This window comes from Pan paniscus, chromosome 17 (assembly GCF_029289425.2).
Source record: "Pan paniscus chromosome 17, NHGRI_mPanPan1-v2.0_pri, whole genome shotgun sequence".
In the NCBI taxonomy this organism is placed as follows: domain Eukaryota; kingdom Metazoa; phylum Chordata; class Mammalia; order Primates; family Hominidae; genus Pan; species Pan paniscus.
Window position 1 is genome coordinate 89,092,300 of NC_073266.2, and position 13,455 is coordinate 89,105,754.

General features: G+C 32.3%; 1 long non-coding RNA gene across 1 annotated transcript in view; it reads right to left on the bottom strand.

The window, feature by feature from the left end:
- Positions 1–11,822, bottom strand: part of LOC130540985 (uncharacterized) — a 59,060-nt gene extending 47,238 nt beyond the window's left edge. The window contains exon 1 of the long non-coding RNA XR_008955022.1: positions 11,653–11,822. This is a non-coding gene — a long non-coding RNA (uncharacterized LOC130540985). The remainder of the gene's footprint in view (positions 1–11,652) is intronic.
- Positions 11,823–13,455: the final 1,633 nt, after the last annotated feature.

Sequence of the window (13,455 nt, forward strand, 5' to 3'; positions counted from 1 at the left end):
AGGTTGCAGTGAGCCGAGATCGTGCCACTGCACGGCAGACTGGCAACAGAGCGAGACCCTGTTATACTTAAAATAAATAAGTAGATAAGGTACTGCAAATGTGTGAAACAACTACCCTTGGCATTTGTATGACTGTGTTTTTGTCCTTCTACAGCTTTTCTTATGGAACATGACGTAAGAACAACTATAAATTACCTAGTAGAGATGTTTGTTTTTTATTGAAACCACTGGGGCTGGCCTGTTTAATAAAAATAATATGAGGACTATATATTCCGAATAGAAGCAAAACAAAAAGCTTGATGAGTACACATGCCCTAAAAGAGCTAATGTGACAAACAATGTATATTTTTCATTAGTCTTTTGCCCAGAGATAGGAGAGCAACAGTTTTTGGTCATGATTCTACCTACTTTGTTTTTTACTTGATACATATCTAGCACAATTTGTTACATGTAGAATAAGAGTTATATCTAAAACACGTCTTCCATATATTACTATAAAAATGAGGGACTCCATGGAGGTTGCAGTGAGCCAAGATTGCTCCACCGCACTCCAGCCTGGCCACGGAGTGAGACTCTGTCTCAAAAAGAAAAAAAAATGAGGGACTCCAACATCTATATATATTTTATGTATTCCTTCTTTCTGTTTAATATTGTATGTTTTAAAGTTAGGATACATGCTAATATTGTATTCATAACAATTTCAGCAATTGAATATGCACACAATAGCAATCCATATCAATAGCTCACGTGTATTAGTTAATGTTTAAAGACACTGTTATGTATTTCATAGACATCAGTTAATTAATTATTATACTAAAACATGTCCGTGAAGTAGGTATTATTGTCACTTCACAAATGAAAAAAATGGGGATTTGATAACTTAAAAAAAAAGTTCAAGGTTTCCACCTCATAAGTGGAATAGCTAAGGTACGAACATAAATCTATTAAATTAGAGAGTTTATTGTCATGAAATTCTGTCTCCAATAATGTTATAGCAATATGTACTGGATTTGTGTTCAGGGAATAATATGAAGAAAACTACAAATGGTGTACATGATGTGATACAACTATTTAGTGCTAGGCACAGTGTAAGTCACTGAGAGGCAGCTTTGTGAAACTGAATGAATTATTTCTTGACAAATGATACTGAACCAACTTGGCCTACCTTTCTTCACCCAAAACAAAGAAACAAACAAAGGAAAACTTCAAACATTACACAGATGAATCCTGTTATAAATAATAAGGTAAAGTGGGGAACCAGTGTTTATGTATGAGCAAAGTATAAGTTACTGAATTAAATAATATATATGTTATAACATATATAATAATATATATGTTATAACATATATAATATATGATAACATATATATTATATATGTAATAACACATATATATTATATATTATATATGTTATTATATATACAATATATATGTTATTATATATACAATATATATGTTATATATGTTATTATATATATTATTATATATGTAATATATGTAATATATGTTATATATTATTATATAAGTTATAATATATAATAATATACATGTTATAACATATATAAATTTAATAATATATGTTATATATGTTATATAATTCTACATGAATTAAATAATATATAATATGTATTATTGCATTAAATAATATATATTATATATGTTACATATATATAACATAACATGTTATGTTATATATAATATATGTTACATATTATATATTGTATATGTTACATATATAACATATATGTTACATATAATATATAATATATGTTATGTTATATATAATATATATTATTATATGTATATGTTATATAATATAATATATATTATATATAATAATATATATAATACATAGATATGTTTACATGTATATGAATGCATACATACATACACACACATACAGAATGCAAAATACATCCAAAAATAGATACAAATATCTCAATTCCAGATGATAGAAAAATATCTAAACCTCAGATGTGTTAAGTTACTTGGAGCCAGCATTTGGGTGAACTGATGGTGAATGGAAGGCAGGTAGGAGTTGTGGGTGCAGCACCTTCAAATCTTGCACGTAAATGCAGTGTTAAAATATTTTATGGAGTAATAGACTTGTATTTCACATTTTCACACTATTTATAATTTGTGTAATGTAAACTTTTCTTTTTTCCATAAGCAAAAATTATTTAAGCTTGCTGTTTACTATATAAAATTATGTGTTGAATGTTTGTTTACTTGTGATTGTGTGTTTTTCAACTGCATATCTAATCTCCCAAAAATTAAAACAGCTTTGAGATCAAATAAAAATTCTGGCTTTCAAATGGCACTACCTTTGGGTATTGGTGTATTAAGGGAAAATAACATTGAACTATTTTTTATGAAAAAAAGAAAAATGGCAATTTAATAATAAATGTGGACTTTTTTTGTAGTTTCCTAGTGAGAATTCAGACAGTGGCAATGATAATAGAAAATCACCCTTTGACCTGAATCATCCTAGGAAAAAAAATGATTAGAAAATATTTTCTCATGTTATTTCCACAGTATTAATTTCATTAATCAATACACTATACTAAATTTTTAGTAATGACACTGGATGTTTTAGGAAAATAATAAGAGGGTGATGCTTTTCTAACATTTTTCTGAACATAAAAATAAAAACATGCTTATAGAAGAGAATTAAAATGTTTATAATAGCAAAATAAATTTAAAAATTTTTAATTTCTAAAATCACTTTATTTTTTTACAAATATTTACTTTAAATAATGTAGTAAAAAAAATTACCCTTAGAATATATGTGCGTGTGTGTTTGTGTATTTATACACACTTTCGTCAGTAATGAATGGGACAGGCACCACAATATCAAAGGTATGTAGTGATGCTACAGTTTATTCAATTTTGCTAGGGTCCCACAACACTTTTAATAATATTACCATAGACAAAAGTTGACACTGCATTTAAAGTTAAAAGCAAATGCCATCCACATACTTGAACAAATGAAATAATTTAATTCCTATACAATTACTCCTATTCGAGTACATTCTATCATTAGAGAAACAGTGAAGGAAGGTTATTAAATACACAACTTCATGAACTGACAAAAGAAAATGATATGAAGTTATTTGCAATGTTTTAAATTTTAGAGCCAGATTTTCCAAATCATTCTGATGATTTCATTGATTTAAAAAGTTGGGATTTTTTCTTATTGATAAAATTATGTCAATTTTAACACATCTTGTGTTATTGTGTATGTGACATAAATCAAAGGAAAGGATTCAGGTGCCTAACAGGAAAAAAGAAGAATATTAGAAGTCATAAAACAAGTTCTACTCACAACTCTGCTATTGTTTAATAGATCATCTGGAATAAATCTTTAATCATTCTTTATTATTTTGCATTGCTGGGTGATTGAATGAAGGTACAGAACTAGAGGTCCTCTCTAGCACTTCCTATGTCTCAGTACTACAAATCATATCGTCACAGCTGGCTCATGATAACTAGAAGTTAGAACCCAGTTATTTGAAATCTTAATGAAAATTGAAATAGGATTATTGTAAGCACTCTATTTCTCCTTACTAACTGGCATAGAAAAATAATGAATTATTGTCAAAAATAATAAAGTTGCCTACAAATATTACATAGGAATGTAACTGCTGGGGGTTTCTCTTACTGCTATAAATTAACTGAAATAAATGTTACATGCCAAAAGATATTCACTAAAACTTTATTGATAAGAGCCAAACAAGGAACTTGTATGGCTCTAAAAATCCAGTGATATGAATGGGTTTTAATGAATTAGGGTACTTCAAAATGTATTTTGTTACCATTAAAATAGTTAAAACTCTATATTAACAAACACATTGAATGACAATGTACCAAGTGACAAAATCAAAATATAAGATGATAATTGTACAATGATAAACCTTTAAAAAATATAAAAGAGGAATCAATATATTCCACATTAAATATTTAAACAGTAAAAATCCAGAATATCTTAGGAAATGGAAAATTTTGATACTGTATATAGTAGATATGAAAATCCTAATATGTATAAATTTAACAATTGCATATTTTAGATCACAAGACTTTGAAATTAAAAAAGGAATTACCAAATTATGACATACTGCACAGATGTATATCACAGTCTACCACCTAACGTTCTTTCAACTATTGTATCTTTTGTAGCCTCTCTTTTTAAAGTCACCTCAAATATAACCCATACTAATATAAACTGTTTTATTCACTAAAACCAGGATAATGTAGACTTATGGTCATAGTAAGAAAAAATACCAATTTTACTCATCTGTGAAATTATTTAGTCATCACAAAATTCTCTAAATTTTGTTATTATGAGTAACTTGAGATTTGTGTGTGTACATGTATTTATTTTGTATTATATATGCATATGTTTATAAATGCATTTTAAATTTTATGTAGCCTATTTTTCCATGTTCTATATGCTATATGTACATATTTGATAGACAACTAATATATTAATATTATATAAAATAAAATTCTCTATATTTCTATAACCCCTCTCTGTTTTTCTCTATGCATTATAAATACATTCTATAAAGTGTATTTGTGTTTATGTATATTCCCATTAATAAACATTTACTTAAAATCCTGTTTAATCCATTTAAGCCCTTTTGGTAGTTGTGATAGATACCATTGATGTTCACATTTTAAAGCCATGACAATTATGCCTCAAATATTCTTAGATTTCTTAGGCTCATGCTGTTAATAGGAACCAATACTTGTATCAGTGTATGTCTAGCTCAGGACAATAACCCATTACACTTTATTCTTCTTTGCAGTGAGGCCCCTTAACAGTGCTGCCTCAAGGAGGTAATTCTTCCAAAGTATCTCTCACATATGAGGTTGTGCCATTGACTATATAAAATAAGGATATGAGATAAAGAAATATTGCCAGTAGCCACATCTGATTTTATCAATCTGTTATTTAAGATTTAAAGTTAACATATTATTTTAGAATGGTGTTTTTACATATTTTATACAAAAATGTATTCTTGTTCAAATTGACTCTTACATACATTTTATTCCTTTTGGGGTTTTCATTTTATGATTATTATTTGTTTTTAAAATGTAGTCTCAAAAATAAGATGGCCTTTAGATTTCTAGCATAGGTAAATACATGAATTGAGTACATTTGATAAATTCCAATCAGGTTTCTGACATCCTTAAATTAGATAATCACACCTCATGTCTAATATACTAAATTCTAGGAATTAAAAAATATATACACTAGATGTGTGTATATTTGATCTTTTAAAATTTTTTTTTATTATCATTAGATAATAATATTAAAACAGAGATGAGAAATAATGCATGGCCAAGAGGAAAATACTATATTGAGTATGTGGAAAAAATGGACAAATGTTTAAAATTGCAGGATATTAATTGAGTAGTATGAAAAACACAAACATATGTACAGGCTTCTTTTGCATAATAAGTTTAGAAAATAATGGAGACACATGTTTCCTATAGGATGTGCTCACCTGCACTCGAGTGTATACAATATGCAAATGTTCTCAAATTATTTGTTTGCTTAATCATTTTCTTCTTAAATTAGCCTATGAGTTTGGCAAAGTGCATTCACTTTGTTAAATTTTATTTTAAATATTTGCGTTAGAAGATGACATTTAAAATCATCCTGCAGAAAACTAATGTATGTTTCAGTTTATGAAAAAATTATATTTTGAAAATTATAACCCTAAACAAAAAAAATAGGAAAAATTTTCAACTATTTCATATCTCTTTGCTCATCTTACTAATTTAAAGTAATAATTGTGGTCTCATTTAAAGATCACGTAGAAAATATAAGCTAGGGAATAAGAAAGATATATTTAAAATTCCATGTTAAAAATCTATACCACTCTAGCAGCATGTAAAATTATGTGTTTTTAAATAGAAAATATCTTTAAAATGCACAGACATGTACCTACATGCATATATATATTTTGGGAGCAAGCCCCTGAAAATCTGGCCATAAACTGGCCCCAAAACTGGCCATAAACAAAATCTCTGCAGCACTATGACATGTTCATGATGGCCATAACGCCCAAGCTGGAAGTTTGTGGGTTTACTGGAATGAGGGCAAGGAACACCTGGCCCGCCCAGGGTGGAAAACCGCTTAAAGGCAATATTAAGCCACAAACAATAGCATGAATGATTTATGCCTTAAGGGCTTGTTGCTGCTGCAGTTAACTAGCCCAACCTATTCATTTAATTCGGCCCATCCCTTCGTTTCCCATAAGGGATACTTTTAGTTAATTTAATATCTATAGAAACAATGCTAATAACTGGTTTGCTGTTAATAAATATGTGGGTAAATCTCTGTTCTGGCTCTCAGCTCCGAAGGCTGTGAGACCCCTGATTTCCCACTTCACACTTCTATATTTCTGTGTGTGTGTTTTTAATTCCTCTAGCACCCCTGGGTTAGGGTCTCCCCAACCGAGCTGTTCTCGGCATATGTACACGTGTGATATGATACAAATATCCAATAATGCATTTTAATAAATAATGATATAGGTACAGAGGTTCAGATAAGATGGAGAGAACTGGAAACATATAGATAGATACAGGTATAGATGGAAAGAGAAGATAGAGATAGAGCCACAGAGACAGAGGTGGAAAGAGTGTGTTTATGCACTTTCTAAAAGATGACTTTGCAAGATTGATATTTTGAAGGGTATCTCGAGGTTTTCTTCTAGAATTTATATAGCTTAAGGTTTCACATTTAATCTTTAATCCATTTTGAGTTAACTTTTGTATATAGTGAAAGATAAGGGTCTAACTTCATTCTTCTGCAAATGGCTAGACAGTTATCCCAGCACCATTTATTGAATAGGGAGTCATTTTCCCATTGCTTGGTTTTGTTGCCCTGGTCAAAGGGCAGATCATTGTAGGTGTGCAGCTTTATTTCTGAGTTTTCTATTCTGTTCCATTGTTTTTGAACTTGTACCATGCTCTTTTTGTTACTGTAGCCTTATGGTGTAGTTTGAATTCCAGTAGTGAGATGCCTCCAGCTTTGTTCTTTTTGCTTATGATTTCATTGGCTACTCAGGCTCCTTTTTTGTTCCACATGAATTTTATATTAGTTTTTTCTAATTCATGGAAGAATGACATTGGTAGTTTTGATAGGAATAATGTTGAATACGTAAATTGCTTTGAGGAGGATGGCCATTTTATTATTAATTCCTCTAATCCATGAGCATGTGATGTTTTTCCATTTATTTCTGTTATCTTTGATTTATTTCAGCAGTGTTTTCCTTGTAGATATTTTTCACCTCCTCTGTTACCAGTATTCCTAGGTATTTCGTTTTCTTTGTGGCTATTATAAATAATCCTAAGCAAATTAATGCAAGGAACAGAAAACCAAATACCACGTGTTCTCACTTATAAGTGGGAGGTGAACATTGAGTACATATGGTCATAAATATGGAAACAATAGACACTGCGAACTACTAAAGGATGGAGCTAGGAAGAGGGGTGGGGGTGGAAAAACTACCTGTTGGGTACTGTATTGGTCCTTTCTCACATCACTGTAAAGATACTACCTGAGACCGGGTAATTTATAAAGAAAAGAGGTTTAATTGACTCACAGTTCTACATGGCTTGGGAGGCCTCAGGAAACTTATAATCATGGTGGAAGACGAAGGGGAAGCAAGGACCTTCTTCACATGGCAGCAGGAGAGAGAAACAAGGAGCAAAAGAGGAAGACCCCTTATAAAACCATCAGCACTCATGAGAACTCACTCACTATCATGAGAACGGCATGAGGGAAACTGTTCCCATGATCCAATCACCTCCCACCGGATCCCTCCCTTGACACACTGGGGTTATGAGAATTACAATTCAAGATGAGATTTGGGATGGGGACACAGCCAAACCATATCACTCTGCCCCAGCCCCTCCCAAATCTCATGTCCTCATGTTTCAAAACACAATTATGCCTTCCCAACAGTTCTCCAAAGTCTTAACTCATTCCAGCCCAAAGGTCTAAGTCACAAGTCTCATCTAAAACAAGGCAAGTCCCTTCTACCTATGAGCCTGTGTATTATTCTGTTTTCACATGCTGAGATAGACATCCCAGAGACTGGTCCATTTACAAAAGAAAGAGGTTTAATTGGACTTACAGTTCCACATGCCTGGGGAAGCCTCACAGTCATGGCAGAAGACAAGGAGGAGCAAGTCATGTCTTACATGGATGGCAGCAGGCAAAGAGAGAGATTGGGCAGGGAAACTCCCCTTTATAATACCAGCAGCTCTCATGAGACTTATTCACTATCACAAGAACAGCATGGGAAAGACCTGCCCCCATGATTCAATTACCTCCCACCAGGTCCCTCCCACAACACATGGGAATTCAAGATGAGATTTTGGTGGGCACACAGCCAAACCACATCAGCCTGCAAAATTAAAAGCAAATTAGTTACTTCCAAGATAAAATGGGTATACAGGCACTGGAAAAATGCTCCCATTCCAAATATAAGAAATTGGCCAAACCTAAGGGACTACAGGCCCCCTGAAAGTCCAAAATCCAGCAGGGCAGTCATTAAGTCTTAAAGCTATTAAATAATCTTCTTTGAATCCGTGTCTCATATATAAGCAGTGTTGATGCAGGTGGTGGGCTCTCATGGTCTTGGATAGTTCCACCCCTGTGGCTTTGCAGGTTACACTCCCCCTCCCAGCTGCCTTCACAGGCTGGCATTGTGTGTCTGTGGCTTTTCCAGGCGCAGGGTGCAAACTGTCAGTGGATCCGGCATTCTGGGGTCTGGAGGGCTGTGGCCTTCATCTCACAGCTCCACTAGGCAGTACCCCAGTGGGGGCTCTGTGTGGGGGCTCTGACCCCACATTTCCCTTACACACTGTTCTAGCAGAGGTTCTCCAGGAAGAGTACTACGCTCACTACCTGGGTCCAATTTGCCTGTGTTACAATTCTATACATGTACCCCCTGTATCTAAATTATAAGCTAAAATTTAAAAATCCTTTATCAAATGCTTTTGGTACATAATCAAGTATAGCATACTATATATCATCTAGGAATATTGCATATTATATACATTTTGTTAAAGATTATTTATATTCCTATGAATTATATCTTTATTTTGTCATTTATGGCCTGAAAAACACACTGGACCAATTTAACTAAAAATTGTAAATTGTGGCCATTTGTGTTTCTATGAGTATGCAACGCATGAACATGTATATCCATGCACACAATACATAATAAAGGTGATTTTTGTTTCATGTAAAATAAAAAGGATGATCTGTACCATATTTTAGGGAAGTTGAGTTCAATTAAGAAAAACATGCCTATAACTAAAGAAGCTTTCTATGATGTACAATTGAGATATGTGTATTTTTAGCTAAATTGACAATAAATTAAACATCAAAGGCATGAGAACTCTGATTATCAAATAAGAATTAATCTATACATCTAACAAGTAAACAAACGATACATCTTAATACATTGTGAAAACATTCCTTAAATAGCTAAATTCTGGTATTAGAACAGTAATGTTTACTGTATCTTTTGCTGGAACTGGATTTATGTTTGCTTTCAACACTGCAAAAATGTAGATCAATATTGCTAATAAATCTTCAAATGCTTTTTAACCTTACAAGCTCTTTATAATCTGAAGGATAATCAATAAACACGGCAGTAAAATGGTTTGTGATTCATCTTTTAAGGCAGTGTTACTCTATGACATAATGCCAATAACTCTGCATGTGAATGCCAAGATCAATTTTGCATCTGATACATTATTTGAACAGAGAAGGCAGTACAAAATAATCACTTTTATTTACAAATTTACCAGATTAACCTTAATCAATATAATACTTAGCTAATTATTTTATCTGCGTTATACTAAAAGAAACAATAATTTTATTCCACTGTGATTTTTTTTCTCTTGAGACATTACTAATCACCAGGATGTGCCTAGCTGATACCAAATCAATTATGAATTCTTTATTCACATAGAATATGGCAAATCATACACTGTACCTGACTCAATTTTTAGAAGAGAGCTTTTATTTTTCATACCCAAGAGAAAAAGTAAACCAAGGATTTTTTTTTTTAGCATCTTTCTCATGAGCAAACATTTTATATTACTTTAAACAACTTCTTTAGGACGGGCGCAGTGGCTCACGCCTGTAATCCCAGCACTTTGGGAGGCCGAGGCAGGCAGATCACGAGGTCGGGGGATCGAGACCATCCTGGTTAACACGGTGAAACCCTGTCCTACTACAAATACAAAAAATTAGCCGGGTGTGCTGGTGGGCGCCTGTAGTCCCAGCTACTGAGCCGAGATCAGGCCACTGCACTCCAGTCTGGGAGACAGAGTGAGACTCCATCTCAAAAAAAAAAAAACAAAAAACTTTTTTAAACTTAATTTTTATAGTATATTCAAGTACACTGATTTATATGAACTATATAACTATCTCGTAATAGATACATTGAGGCAAATAATATGTATGATTTTATAGGTTGGTGCAAAAGTAATTGCGATTTTGCCATTAAAAGTAATTAAAAGTAATGGCAAAACCGCAATTTTGCACCAATTTATATTGTATATTTCTAATATAGCAATAATTAGGAGGAGTCAAGAGATTATATTCATTTTTATTATTTCCCAAATGATAAGGTTTCATAAATTCTTATAGCATAAAGAATGAATCTTAAGGTATGTAAAGAAAAACATTTGTAAAAGCAAGTTCAAAATGAATTTCAGCAGATGTGTTACCATCATGAATAAATGTCCTCTACCACCAAACAAACAAACAAACAAAATAAAACAAAACAAAAAAACATTTAAGAGGATGGAGAATCACAGGATGACATGCAAACTGTAAAAACCATGTAACTTTATTACAGTATATGAAATGCCCCCCTTGTAAGAGGTGGGGGGCAAAGTTGTTGACCTAAATAACTTGGAAAATGATGGAGTTCATAAGACTGAAAGGAAAGGGAATTGTAAATAGCAACGTCTCCAGTAGGTAAAGTTGTTTCCTGAAGGAATATGTGTTAATTCTGATACCATGCACATTCATGCTGAAATTTTAAAAATAAAGTAAATGAATGTCAGAAGGTGGGAGTCAAGATTTATTTTTATAGTGGGAGGTTACAGACAAGCAGAAGAAGAAAGTAAAGGATTATATTTGAAGATATCAGCATGAACTCATATTACTTAATGCAGCTAAACACCACTGTTCTCTGCGGGAAACGCATGAGGGGAGAAGAAAAGACACACACACAATACCTTTAAGGGTAAACAACTTTTATCCCATGTAAATGGCAATGCAGATATAATAAGCAAGTGATATAATAATAAGAAAATTGATATAATCAGCAGAGTGATAGAATAAGCAAATTGCAATGAGAAGGGGAGAAGAAAAAAGAGAAATATATATATGTAAGAGAAAAGAATATATATATAAGAAATATAAATATATATAAGAAATATAAATATGTAATATAAATATATATTATATATAAGAAATATAAATATATATTATATATAAGAAATATAAATATATATAATATATATAAGAAAAAAGAGAAATGTGTGTGTGTGTGTGTGTGTGTGTGTATATGTGTATATATATATATATATATGTATATATACACTCACCAGACAATGGAGGACTCACCACCAGACCGGGAAGCAACAGCCTGGGCTCCAGAGTAGGTTGGACACTCTGTGTCCGGCTCCTCTTTCGTGCACAGACGAGGAGAGGTCTCATGAAGCTTCAGCACAGTCTGGGATCCTGGCTCTTTCTGTAACAAGTTGTTGTGCATGAGGCCCGGTCACGAGGGCCCTTCACTACTGGGCTCAAGGAACACAAATAGGTCAACTTGTTTTTGTGATTGTCTATTGTTTTTCAATAACTAACATATAGGAATAGATTGAAATAGAGATTTCTCTGAAACAGAGCTGGATGAACGCCTCAAGGGGCTCACACAACCTGTTCTGGGACTTGGTGATCATTGTTTGTGTCCATGTTCAATTGAGTTCAGATTTAATATTTAACTTTTCCTCCACAACCACACATGACTGTACTAGAACCATGCAACTAATAATTCCTATTAAAGAAAAACAATACACAGTAGGGGAAACAAAACAACTGACAACAATATAAGGAAAGACTGATTTCCTTTGTTATACAAGCTGAAGAGAATTGCAGAATACCAGGCAAATGAGTGGGAAAAGTATACACATGGCTTTTTGAAAACAAAATTATAGTACAAAGATAATAAGAATTTTGTAAAAGTTATCTATGAATTGGAATAAGGGAAAATATTGAAATGTAAATTTAAAAATCTTAAACAAGAAAGTGTACATAGGTTAATTGTTCTAATATTCACTGGGTCCAGATGTACTGTACTGAGATAACAAGAGTAACAAAATATTACTTGAAGACTTTAGCTATCTGAGAGGTTTGTCAAAATAAATAATTCAATAATTGGGAATCATAAATTTTATTTTATTTTATTTGAAATGGAGTCTCACTCTGTCACCCAGGCTGGAGTATAGATGCTGGATCTGGGCTCACTGCAACGTCTGCCTCAGAATTTCAAGGGATCCTACCACCTCAGCCTCCTGAGTAGCTAGGATTACAGGTGCCCACCACCACACCTGGCTAATTTTTGTACTTCTAGTAGAGACGGGATTTCACCACGTTGGCCAAGCTGGTCTGGAACTCCTGATCACAAGTGATCCATCTATCTCTGCCTCCCAAAGTTCTGGGATTACTGGCTGAGCCACCATGCCTGGCGGGGAGTGTAAATTTTCAAAGGTCATGTACTTGTAATCTTGAAGATTAATTTAATGGGTGTTATGGGTTAAGTATAATGCAAATAATAAAATATTCCTGAAAAAGGAGAGGTGATGTAGAATAATTTAATTAACATTCTGTTTTCTAGCTTATAGAAGTTTATCTAAATAATATGATAGGGGAAAGATAGAAGTGTACTTTTCTCAGTTCATGCAATTTAAATTTTTTGATACAGATATAAATTGATTTTATTATTAAAATATGAATTTAAATATATATGTGCATGTCTAGGAAACATCTATAAAAGCCTTGACTTAAATAATGGTATTACTTGGGGTTATAGGATTTTAGTAAAAGTTAGTTTAAGGCATTACATTAATTTGTTTTTTCCTAATCACCTGTTGCCTGTTGAACAATACATTAATTTGTTTTCCAAATTGTTATAGTATAATATATGGCTTATAAAATTGTTTAAATACATATTATTTTGAATGTTATATAGCTATTGAAGTCTAGATTGATACTTTGAATAATTACATAATATTCATCCACAGTGCCACAGAGGAGTCATTAGTAACTATTCTTTCAACTTTATGCAAAATTGACTTCTAAACCAAATTATGCAGGAAAAAATATTTTTGACATGGCTCAATGGTTCA